We start from the raw sequence: 12,527 nt of genomic DNA, 5'->3' as shown, positions 1-12,527 counted from the left end.
CTTCTGAGGTGGGTAAAATGAGGACCCAGATTGTTGGGGGCAATAGGCTGACTCTATAAACCGCTTAGAGAGGGCTGTAAAGCACTATAAAGCAGTCTATAAGTCTAAGTGCTATTGCTATCCAAATATAAACCACGTGACCATGGTCAGGCCAGATGGCCATAAGTGTGAAAAGGGGTCATTTTTTTAAAGTGCCGAACCATTATAGCACCCTGGTACTAAACGTTCTGCTTATAAAATATGCCCTAATGCTTTTCTGAATGGGAAAGCAGATACAGCCAGGATTTTTTATATTATGAGGATTCAGTGGAATTTCAAGCAACACATCAAGAATAGCTTTCCAAGTCAGCTTTCGTGTTTGTTTGTTTTCCCATCTTTGCAGGAGAGCAATTTCATGATGTGCAGGGTGGTTTAATCAACATAAGGGAAATGTGAATTCATACAGAAATGCTTGCGGGGTAATATAAAAGAATGAAGCTGAAACATTCCTTTGTATAACTGCCATCAATTAGTGCATTTATTAACCCTAGGAACTACAGGAACTGAATCTTACTTAGCTCTTGTAGCTACATACATGCTGGTCCTGGTATGAAATGGTTGGAAGTCTTCTCTGTATGGAAAAAACAGGTTTTCTCTGAAAATGAAGGCAGGTATCTTTTCTTCTTCTTTTTCATCACCAGATCTTGAAATATGTTACTCTGGAGTGGAGACAACCAATTCAGATTAATTTCAGGCCTATAGTTAAATGATTCAACGCTACCATGATAATTCTTAATTAATCTATTCATCTTCTTTTCTCCCTTGTGCTCCCAATGTATTTTTCCTCTCCAAAGAGACTTAAGCTATGGTAGCAAGAATCTCAGCTCCATGTTTTCTCTAAAGTGGCATTCTGAATACTGTGAGAGCATTTAACCATTCATTCGTTCGTTCGTTCGTTCATTCATTCATTCATTCATTCATTCATTCATTCATTCAAAGGAGTTTTTCTCATGTAGCTCTGGGACAATCAGGACAGTGGGATGGGAGATACAGTACAACATAATTGGAGGTCATCAAGCTAGGGATGATTATCTGAGAATATTTTATATTGTACACATCTTAGAAACCATCAACTGTAGTCCGTCCTCCTTGCCAACTGCAGTAATCCATTGGTGAAGCATCCCACAAAGTGGTAATTCAGCTTCTATGTAAACAGTGATGAGTCCACATTTTCTAAGGCAGTCTGCTCCACTGTTACAGTTAGAAATTTTTTGATGAACAACTATTTAAAATATAAAAATATTGCTTCTTTTGCCTTCTGATCGACATTACCCCATTTTCAGAAAGTTGAAGACAGCTATCAAGTCCCTCCGCAGTCTTCTTTTCCCAGAACACTTTAGAAGATAGGCCCAAGATGGATATAGTCGCCTGCTCAAGCAGGTGATATAATAAGATGTTCTCCAGTCTTCTAAACATGTTGAATTAAACTCCTGTAATCCTCATGCTGGTTGTAGATGAAAGACACCAAGTTAGAGAAACCTCACTCAGATACTTGAGGGTGCTCCAACATTGGAGGTTTTGAAGAAGAGATCGGACAACCATTTGTTTGAAATGGCATAGGGGTTCTTGCTTGAGCAGGGGGTTGGACTAGAAGACCTCCAAGATCCCTTCCAACCCTATTATTCTGTTATGACAATTTGCCATGGCCAACTCACCACGGCCATCTCACCACAGCCAATTCACCACGGCCAACTCAGTATGGGACAAGAGTTACATTAATATCAAGGAAATAGTGGAATAGAATCATTAAAGAAACAGTACAAAAGGAGGGGCAGAATGAAATGTGAATGGCGAAAATTAAAATAACTTTTTATTTATTTTAAATAATTAAATAGAATTGTTAAAACGTCCCACGGCGAGTTGTCCCATGGTGAGTTGGCCGTGGTGAGTTGGCTGCAGCAAGTTGGCCATGGTGACTTGGATGTGGCGAGTTGTCCCATTCTTGCTCAAGATCTGGATGGATCTCGACAGACTAGAACACTGGTGCCTATCTAACAAAATGAAATTCAATGTAGAGAAAGGTAAGGTTTTTACACTTAAATGAGAAAAATCAAATATACAGATACACATTAGGTGAAACCTGGCTCAATAGCCATACTTGTGAGAGAGTCCAAGTGGACAATCATTTAAATATGAGCCAGTAGTGTGTGGAAGCTTTTTGTAGGGAGGCTTTTAAGAAAAGACTGGACCACCTTTTGTCTGAAATGGTATAATTTGTCTGAAATAGTGTAAATGCTTGAGCAGTGGGTTGGGCACTTGAAGACCTCCAAAGGTCCCTTCCAACTCTGTTATCCTCTCTGCAGTCTTCTTTTCCCAGGCCAAACACACTCAATTTCTGCTATCATCCAATCATTCTTCAGAACTTCTATCATCTAGGTCTATGATGGCTAATGCTTTCATTGTCGCATGCCGAAAGTGCACCCATAATGCAACGCGTGCATGCCTCATCCCCTGCACATGTGCATTTGACCCTTTTTGCCCCATGCACCTCTGTGCATGCATGCATGACCCCCTGCTTGCCCCGCATGCCTTTGCATGCAAGTGCAACCACCACACATGGCCTGCATCTCTGTCCATGTGTGCGCATCTCCCATACGCTCTCCACCCCCCATGCATGCATGGCAGATACCAGACAATCAGCTGGCTGGCGGGAGGCACGTGCATGCGCAGTGGACCTGATCCAAGGCGGCAACTTGCATGCCGGCAGAGATGGCTCCGTGTGCCACTTCCGGCCAGGGGTGGGATTCAATTTTTTTAACAACCGGTTTTGTGGGCGTGGCTTACTTGGTGGGTGTGGTTTGGTGGTAATGTGACTGGCTGGGCATGGCCAACTCAACATTACTCACATCGAGGCACGCATCTCCTCGTCTGGCCTCTCATGACTGTGGGGATGCTGCAACAGTTGTAAGTGTGAAAAATGGTCATAAGTCACTTTTTTTCAGGGCCATTGTATCTTATGTGGTCACTCCACATAAGCAAAGTACCAGCAAAAGAGGAAAAAAAACTCCAGAGAAGTTTCTGAGACAGGAAGTCTAGCCCTGCCAAGAATCTAATAAGGCTTAATGGAGAGGCAGTTTCTGTAAGCAACACCAGAATGTTTCCTTCCTACCTTCCTTACAGGATTAGGCCAGTAATTTCTTCTAACAACCGGTTCTCCAAACTGCTTAGAATGTTAACAACCGGTTCTAGCGAATAGGTGCGAACTGGTAGAATCCCACTCCTGCTTCTGGCACAATTGCCATAGGTTCGCCATCATGGATCTAGATTGCTCTCCTCTTAACATGCTCCAGTTTGTCAGTGGCTTTTTTAAAATGAGGTGCCCAGCATTAGGGACACTACTCTAAATCCAGTTTGACCAGTGCAACGTAAAGGAAAATGTGACTTCAACGTGACACCGTATCTCTGTTCACTGCAGCCTAGAAGTGCATTTGCTTCTTTACTTCAGCTGTATGGCATTATACAGTTAGATAAACCCTATCAGCGAAAAAAAGAGGTCATGGGATCGCAAGTCCTGTAGAATAACAAATTGATTATTAATTTCCCCCTTGGCCTCCTGGAAGAAGTTTGTTCACAGAGATAATTCGTTTTTGACCCCTGCAGACTTCTGAACAGAATGAATGAGAACCTAGGCCTTTTTTAAAAAGAAAAAAGAAAGAGAAAGAAAAATATTTGTAAGGGCAAATGAGGAACACGCAGAAAGCAAAATGAGTTAATGAAAGCTTAGTGCGCAAATGCTCCCTGTTCTGTATACAAAAGATTTAAGTAAAGCCTTCATTTGCCAGCCTTCCAATTCATAAAGTATGGCTCCATTTCATAATCCTACAACAGACAGGAAGGAATTCTATATTATTTACTTCATTTCAGAAATATCACTAAAACACACTTTTTTTTCAAAATAGAGGGGCTTCCCTTCCCATCTCACCCCTGTTGTCAGCATATAAACGGAGGGCATTTGCTCCAATGCAGTTTTTTAAAATTATCAGAGTGAACTGTTGAACATGGACCAGAATAATTATTTTTTCTTACAGCTCCTTGCCCACCCCACTAGTATTTACATTTTAACAGGAAATGTTCACCCATGTAAAAATGTCACAAGGCTATCATACAATCTGCAGATCAAGCGCAGACTTTGTAAACAAGCATTTTTAAAATCCCATAGCAACGTGTAAGACACTAAGTTAGTCTTGAAACGGGCATAATAAAAATAGAAACTACTTAATAACAAACTGAAGAGCTATTTGAGAAAGGCTGATTTCATTAATCAAAATTATCTTTTGATACTCTTGCATCAAAATGTTTAAATCTGGTGGTTTTTTTTTTTTTTCAAACTTCTAAGATGGATGGAGTTTAACTCCTGGCAGAGGAATTCTGGGAAGTGAAGTCCAAACATCTTAAAAGTTGTTAAGTTTGAAAAAAAAAACACTTTTAAAAGAAGAGAAAGGCACTCATATACATTATGTGGCACCTTGCTACTGTTCTGTTTGTGGCACATTGTTTTCGTTGCTCCTTGCAATCCATCTGGCAAAGAACGAAGTTAGCACTCACATCTAAAGATAGCAGTTTTAGTAATAAATATAGCAGTGTTTCTCAACTTCGGCAAATTTACAATGTGTGGGCTTCAACTCCCAAAATTTCCCAGCCAGAATGAAACAAGTGCATGCATGTAGTTGTGTACCCCACCGAATAAAACTTTACACTGATGGACACAGAGTTAACATTGCACCCTGGTCCCTCTTTCCTGTTCGTTTTTAGAGGAGTTAGTAGCACTTCCTGTTTCCTTACTGGTCACTTTATCTTAAGTGAAAAATTAAGGTAGTCCTTGTCTTAAAACTACAGTGGAGCCCAAAATTTACATGGCTAAGCAAGTTAGTTGTTAAGTGAAGTTTGCCCCATTTTATGACCTTTCTTGCTGCAGTTGTTAAGTGAATCACTGTAGTAGTTAAGTTAGCAACACAGTTGTTCAGTGAATCTGGCTTTCCCATTGACTGTTTGTCAGAAGGTTAAAAAAAGTGATCGCATGATTTTGGGACACCACAACCATCATAAATAAATGCCAGCTGTCAAGCGTCCAAATTTTCAACAAGTGACCATGGAGATGCTGCAACAGTCATATGTGTGGGAAGGGCCACTAAACAAATAGTTGTATGCCAAGGACTACCTGTATATGTTTTCACACACAGCATCCATCAGGTCTCCTCAGGGGTGGGCTTCAAAATTTTTTAGCAAAGGGTTCTCTGCCTGGTTGCTAGGTAGGCATGGCCATGGTGGGCGTGACCTAGTCGGCCTCCTGTACCACGGCGGGGGGTTGTTTTTGCCCTCCCTGGGCTCCGGAGGCTTTCTGGAAGCTGGAAACAGGCTCATTTGTGGCCATCCCGAACTTCCACGAGGCCCGTTTTTCACCCTCCCTGAGCTTCCGTGTGCTCCTGCACTTACCTGCATCCAAAGTGGGCCACGTGGGGACTTCTGGGAGGGGAGGGGCAGGGGGGGCAGCCAGGAGTGGGATTTGGGGGTTCTCCAAATTGTGCAGAATCTTAGCTAGGGGCTCTTCCCAAACCTCTGTGAGCCCCCAGCAGCCCACCCCTGCGTCTCCTTGATCTTCACCTCAGAAGAGAATCTCTTTTGTGGAAGTCCATATATTGGGGACAAAGAAAAGATAGAGAGCCCCAGAGAAGCCCAGTTGTATATAGGTAGTCCTCGACTTACGAACAGAATTGAGCCCACATTTTCTGTTGCTACGTGAGATGGTTGTCAAGTGAATGTTGCCCCATTTTACGATCGTTCTTGCCTCAGTTGCTAAGTGAAACACTGCAGTTAAAGATGGTAACACAGTTATTTTTTTTTAAAAAAAATCTGGCTTCCCCATTGGCTTTGCTTGTCAGGAAGTCACCAAAGGAGATCCCGTGACCTCAGGACACTGTGGCTGTCATAAATACGAGGCAGTTGCCAAGCGTCTGATTTTTCGATCGTGTGTCCAAGGGGATGCTGCCAGAGTCGTGTGAAAAACAGGCATAAGTCACTTTTTCCAATGCTTTTGTAACTTCAGTCAATAAATGAGAACTCTTGTAAGTCGAGAACTACCTGTGTATTATAATTTGAGCGTACATAAAATTAACTTTGGCACATACTTGAGGACTTTCTTTCTCTCTCCCGCCCTCCCTCCCTCCCAAGTGCATTTTGTGGTATTTCTCATGGTGGGTTTGTAGGGAAGGAGACAGTGTTTCTGCGACTCTGCTTTGCTGGGAAGCCTGATGGCATCCAGTGAACAAGGAGAGCCCTCGAAGCCTTCTGGCCTGAATTATCTGCTAACACAAATAATCAAATTCCAGCGACCACACGGCTCTGGCGCCACTAAACCAAGGGGGAGGCTTGGCCCCGGCATTACATTAGCAGGTGGCAGCTCCAGCTTGAGCCACACAAGATATTCTGGGGCAGCAGAATTTCTGGATGGGTCCCTAAGGAAGACAGCATCCCTCACAGTATCGTGGGAAGTTTTTAATGGCTCGCTTAAGGCTAGGCCTCTACAGTGTTTATATTAATACTTGCTTGCTGGATAGCCAGCCACTCTTTTCGGTCTCAGCTGGAAATCTGTCCAGCAGCTGAAAAACATCTGGTCATTAACCCTAGACAACATCTAATCTGGTAGCCCAGGGCTGGAGATTTCTGCAGTGAGGCAATGAAAATATAGTGAGGGGATTAAAAAAAATTTTTTTTTTGAGGCGAATAAGGAGAGAAATCTCTGTTCTAACATCATGGATTATGAAACACCAGTTGCAGTTGTATTTTTTTTTTTTTTTGATGTTTTGGTGTAGGGATGGAACAACACACACACACACACAAAAATATAGAAAGAATAAAAGAATAGGAGTCAGCAGTTTCCTCTTAGCTTTAAAATCCATTGGATTTCAAAGATTACTGTGCTTTAATTACCATCTTTCTATCTTGTCTACATCACAGAACTGGGGTAAGACTGTAAAGGACAGGACGAAAAATCATATACATCAGGGATATCCAACCTTGGCAACTTTAAGGATGGTGGACTTCAACTCCCAGAATCCCCAAGACAGCATCAAATTCTCCCATTCAATTCTGGGAGTTGAAGTCCACAAGTCTTAAAAGTTGCCAAGGTTGAACACCCCTGATGTATAGAATCCTGACAAAACTATCCACAGAGTTTGGGGACCAGAATTTCCTTTGCTAAGTAACACAATTGTAAAGCACAATTCCACATGAATATATTGCTTGATGAAGGCAAACCCAGCACTCCCCATTGCTATTGTTAATCGTGGATCATTAGTTGTTAGGCAATTCTCAGCTGGCAAGCAGGCCAGTATTTTATTTATTATTAATTTTATATACCACCCATCTGGCTGCCAGTAGGCAGGTAAGTGGCTACCTGCACTACAAGGTAAGTAAACACACTGCACTACAAATTACTTCACCATCTTTTACCCTAGCATGTTAACGTGAATCCAGCCTTGTGATTAGTTTATTGTTCAGCTTACTGATAATACTGCATCCTACAACATGTTCTGAATCTCTCCATTCTCTGCCTATTTTAGGAGTTAGCAATATGGCATCTACATGGACTACAACCCACCATCTCTATAAAATAATAGATGGCCAAAACGATCATGACTATTGATATGTCTGCTGAAACCTTAAGCAAGATTTTGGAAAGATCACATTTCAAAATACCTGGTAAAACAAACTCTTGTAAGAGTTTTATTTTCCACATGGTCTCATGAAATGTTAATTTATTTTTAATTTTGGAGTAGCACCTCTTGGGGATCCAGTTCATACTACACATATCACGTTAGTTTTATCTCTGGTAGCAGATATTTTTGTTCTAACTTTAGACACCAAATTGAGAATGTAGCGTTTACTGGAAAATGTTCCCAATCCCAGTCCCAAATGCAGTAATACCAATTGTCTTATGGCCAGTATCTTTAATAATACACCCTTGTCTCACAACTATTAAAGTAGACTACAATTATTGTTGTACACTGTTTTAATATGTAAGACCAATTGGCTAAGAATCTTTGTCTTATTGACTGAATAATGTATACTATTCAAAATCAAGTGCACTTTACAGATTATGATTTTTTGTGACAATTCAACCAAAATATGAAATCTTAAAAGCTTTGTAGAGGGGTGTAGTTTATAAATGAGTTACAATTCCTGAATTTCTATTAGGAGTTCTAAGTGTGACAGGACAGCGAATGATGTTCAGTTTCTCTATTCTTATCATAATCACTAAATTCCATTCACTGGATATTTCTGGATGAAACTCAGATTCAAATTTCACAGCCGAAGGAAGGCTTTGTGTATTGTTGGAAAAAGCAGTGTACAAGGACTTTTTTATTTTTAATGTTGTGTCTATATCTTAAAGAACAAAACTTGCAAGCTCAGGGAGGGAAAAAAATTGCGCATACATGTAGAAATCTGTTAAGATTCCAGTGTAAAATCTCCAACCTCATCAGTACCCTCACCTCCCATAGCTTCACGTCTTGGCATGAATGAATGGCATAATTGTGCCAACCTTCCAATTCAGAGATTATGTAGATTAAAGAAAAATGAGAAATAAAAGCAATGATGTAATGTACAGCATTCAGTTGCATTACTTAGGGTAGCATCGTTGATCAAGACTGCTGAATTCACACATTTTCAAAGGAGCTAGAGAAGATCGCCTTTTTCTTCTTCACAGGGGTAATGCCGCCTTCTCAGAACTGTTGATGGGTTTAAAAACTTGCTTTTCCAGAGATAGTCTTTAGAAGGTGAGAAATTCACTGCTGGAGATGTGCCAACACCTGGATCCCTCTGAGAATTCAGTACAGACTTCATGGCACATTATTTAATGTCAGGTGTGGCTGCCAGAGACAGACATATCTATGGTACTTTAGTATTTCCAGAGGAAATTCTAGGCCCAGAGATCTCTAGTAGATAACCACAATTTCATTTTATAAACATGTCAGCAACCTTTCCCTCCTTCAGCTTACAACTGGTTTGTAAAAGTGTACTTGTGACTTGATCAAGTTCTTTGCTGACTGAATAGTGGAAGGAATATGTTTTCACCATTTATCACAGGCCTTCAGTTGGACCCAATGTTGTGTGTGGCTAAATTTGTTGTGATATTTCTTGCATTTGTACATTAGTGCAATGTCCTCCCCCACCCCCAACCTTTCGGGCACTAGGGACCGGTTCCGTGACTAAAAAATTTTCTATGGACCAGAGGGGATGCGGTTTCACATGTTGCCTGCATCTCACAGGTAGGGTTTCATTTGTTTGCACAGCCCAGTTTCTGGTATGCCCTGACCCGATGCCAGTCCACGGATATGGGGTTGGGGACCCCTGCATTAGTGCATCCACTAGAATAAAGAAATTGTCAGTAATATTCAGAAAATCCCAAAGTAATCATCATGGTAACCATGAATACCAAAGCAACACTGTTGTGAAAAAGCACCAACACTGCTATCGAGATTCAATTCCTTCTTTGGATCAGGAATGTACAAATGAGCATTTCTAGGAAAGGGCTGCAAGATGATTAGAATTTATATAGATCAGCAATAAAAAAGGTGATCTCCAAAAACATGTTGTCCTTATTTTTAATTCTGAACTTTAATTTTCAAACATTTGGAAGGTCAAAAAATATATACCTATTAGCTGGAGACAACAGGAGTTATTCTCCCTCGTTTCTAGAGGTTTTCCATTCCAAGAAAGGTGATAAAAAAAATATCCAAAGCCCAGATGAATCATTTCACGCAAACTAACCATGACTAGGCAGTGATGGGGACAAGAAGACTGTAGGGCTAAGAAAATGAAAACTAGAACCAAGCATGCTCCCAAAGCCGCTTTGCAAAACAACACACATCTCTTATTCATAAGAGGCAACCAGTGCTGCTTTGTTGTTTCATTTCATCTGCCTTGACAAGCACTCGCAAGGGCTGGGAGAGGACTTCAAGTCTAGGGAGTCAGAAAAATCTTTACTGCCTTACCAACTTTGCAAACACTGATGGAGCCAAGCAAAGCAACATAAAATGCTGGTTGAGGCCAATTGCAGTGCTTAAAAAAAGACATTCATGGTGCAAAGCTCTTTGGGAAGGCAAGTCCAAAGTGCTTTGTACAGGCCTAGTAAGCACAACTGTGGCTGTTTTGACTGGCATTGCTCAAAGCAGCAATACTTTGCATGAGATGAAGGCCTTCCAGGTCATCTGGAAGGAGTGGAAAAAACAATACCAGAAGTTGAAAGAAAATTGTTGGGTGGGGATTCAAATCCTTTTGCTTAAAAATCCCATTGAATTTGCTGAATTGCTTATTACAACAGAAAAAAAAATGACAATATACAGCAACAGCTGTTTTTTCCCCCTTTTTTTTGCTGGAAAGCTTGCTAGCACCCCCTACTGGTATGTTACAGAAATTGCAGGTTTCTTTAGTCCTTTCACCCAATCTTTCCATTCCCCACAAATTCGTAGAAAAGAGAAGAAACTTCATGAGAAGTGAATGTTTTCAAAGAAAAAAACAACAACCAAAGTCCAGTTGCCTTTTGGGAAAAAAGCACTTTTGGGACAACAGCGACTGGATGATTAATAATCTCCACAGACACCCAGTCTTCAAAGTATTTACAGTATGAAACACTACCACTGTGGATGAAACCAAGATCAGGAATCTTTATCAAACAAACCAGTTGTAACTGCTACAATAAATGGGAAATAACTGCAATCAACTTTCTTGTTGCATTCCAATGATAAAAATATTTTTGGCATATACCAGTAAATTACTAACACTATTATAACACTGCCAATACAGCAATATAGATGGGTTGGATTGGGTTGGTAGGCATATCAAAGAAATTTGCATAATCTCTCTTTGGGAAGAGGCTACATATGTTTGTTTTATGTTAGTGGGTTATGGGTTAGTTACACTGTACTTTAAAAACAAAGTGCTGTGAACAGGCAAAGATCATGTTTGAAACAAGACAGGTTTTTGTTCATTTCTTGTATCCAAGGAGGGCTCTTGCAGAAGCTTCCAAGCCCAACTGATAGAGGTAGTCCTTATTCAGCAACCACTTGCTCAGCAACTGTTTGAGGTTATAGTTATGACAGTGCTGAACAAGAGGGCTTGCCATTCCTTGTAGTTCTAGCTATCACAGCATCCCCACAGTCACCATTTGGATGCTTTACAACCAACTTGCAATTGTGACGGTGATAAGTATTCTACAGACAGTGTTCTGCGGTGTTGTGTTATGTGGTTGCCATTTGCAACCTTCACTGCTGGTTTTCGACAAGCAAAGCCAACGGGGAGGAAGGCGGGTCATAAATGGTGATCATATGACCACAGAGGACACTACCATTGTGTGGGATTTGCCCAAGAACAGCAGCTAGGACTACTGAAATGGTTGTCCTAAGCAAGTGTGATGCCACTTTGTGCTTTATGACTACTTTACTTAGCAACGGAGTTGCTGGTCCCAATTACCGTAAGTGAGGACTACCTGTACATGTAAAAGAGTCAATACTTCAACTGCAATTGTACTCTTGACTTTGTTTTTGCTACACACATATTGCAGATGGCCCCAACTCTTGACATAGGCTCTCCAGGTCTTCACAAAACTCTCCGTGCCTCCTTCTGAACAGCATACAATGCAAATTACAATGTCATGTGTAACCTAGTTCACACGGACTAGCTTAAAACAACAGTAACCCTCAAAACAAAACTATACTTTAAAACATTTCTGTGACAATTCCTCTCTATTATTTCAGACACTGGTACATATGTGTGCCTGTACTTGTAGATATCTAGAAAATTTACAATTACTGTTAATAAGTTAAAACTGACAACTAATTAAATATCCTACATGGATTTATTGGCAGAGGCCTGTCCCGAGACTTTGTATTTGGAGTAAAATACCTATAGGAAGGTATATCTGACATTAATCACTGGCAGATTTAATTTCAGGCAATCCTCGATTTATGACCACAACCGAGCCCAGAATTTAAGTTGCTAAGTGAGAAATCTGTTAAGTGAGATTTGCCCCATTTTGCGATTTTTCTTGCCACATTTGTTAAGTGACTCACTGCAGATGTTAAATTAGTAACACAGCTCTTATGTGAATCTGGATTCTCCATTGGCTTTGTCAGAAAGTCGCAAAAGATGATCACATGACCCTGGGACACTGCAACCGTCATGTGAACCAGTTGCCAAGCATCCAAATGCAAATCACGTGACCATGGAGATGCTGCAAAGGTGGTGTGAAAAATGGTCATAACTTAAGTCATTTTTTTCAGTTCTGTTGTAACTTCGAATGGCCACTAAATGGACTGTTGTAAATCGAGGACTACCTGTACTGGAATGGTGTTGTTTTGATTCAACTCGACCATGTGATTACACCTTTCTTGGTATGTTTTTTTTTTTTAATCACGCTTGTGATAAGTTGAAAAATGTGCTGCGCAGAATTGTGTCAAGAGGCATGTAAAGGTTGTAAGGACTGCTTTGGC

Source organism: Pseudonaja textilis, chromosome 3, assembly GCF_049901715.1.
Source record: "Pseudonaja textilis isolate UNSWEBS1 chromosome 3, rPseTex1.2, whole genome shotgun sequence".
NCBI classification, from domain to species: Eukaryota; Metazoa; Chordata; class Lepidosauria; order Squamata; family Elapidae; genus Pseudonaja; species Pseudonaja textilis.
This window is presented reverse-complemented; position numbering follows the sequence as displayed.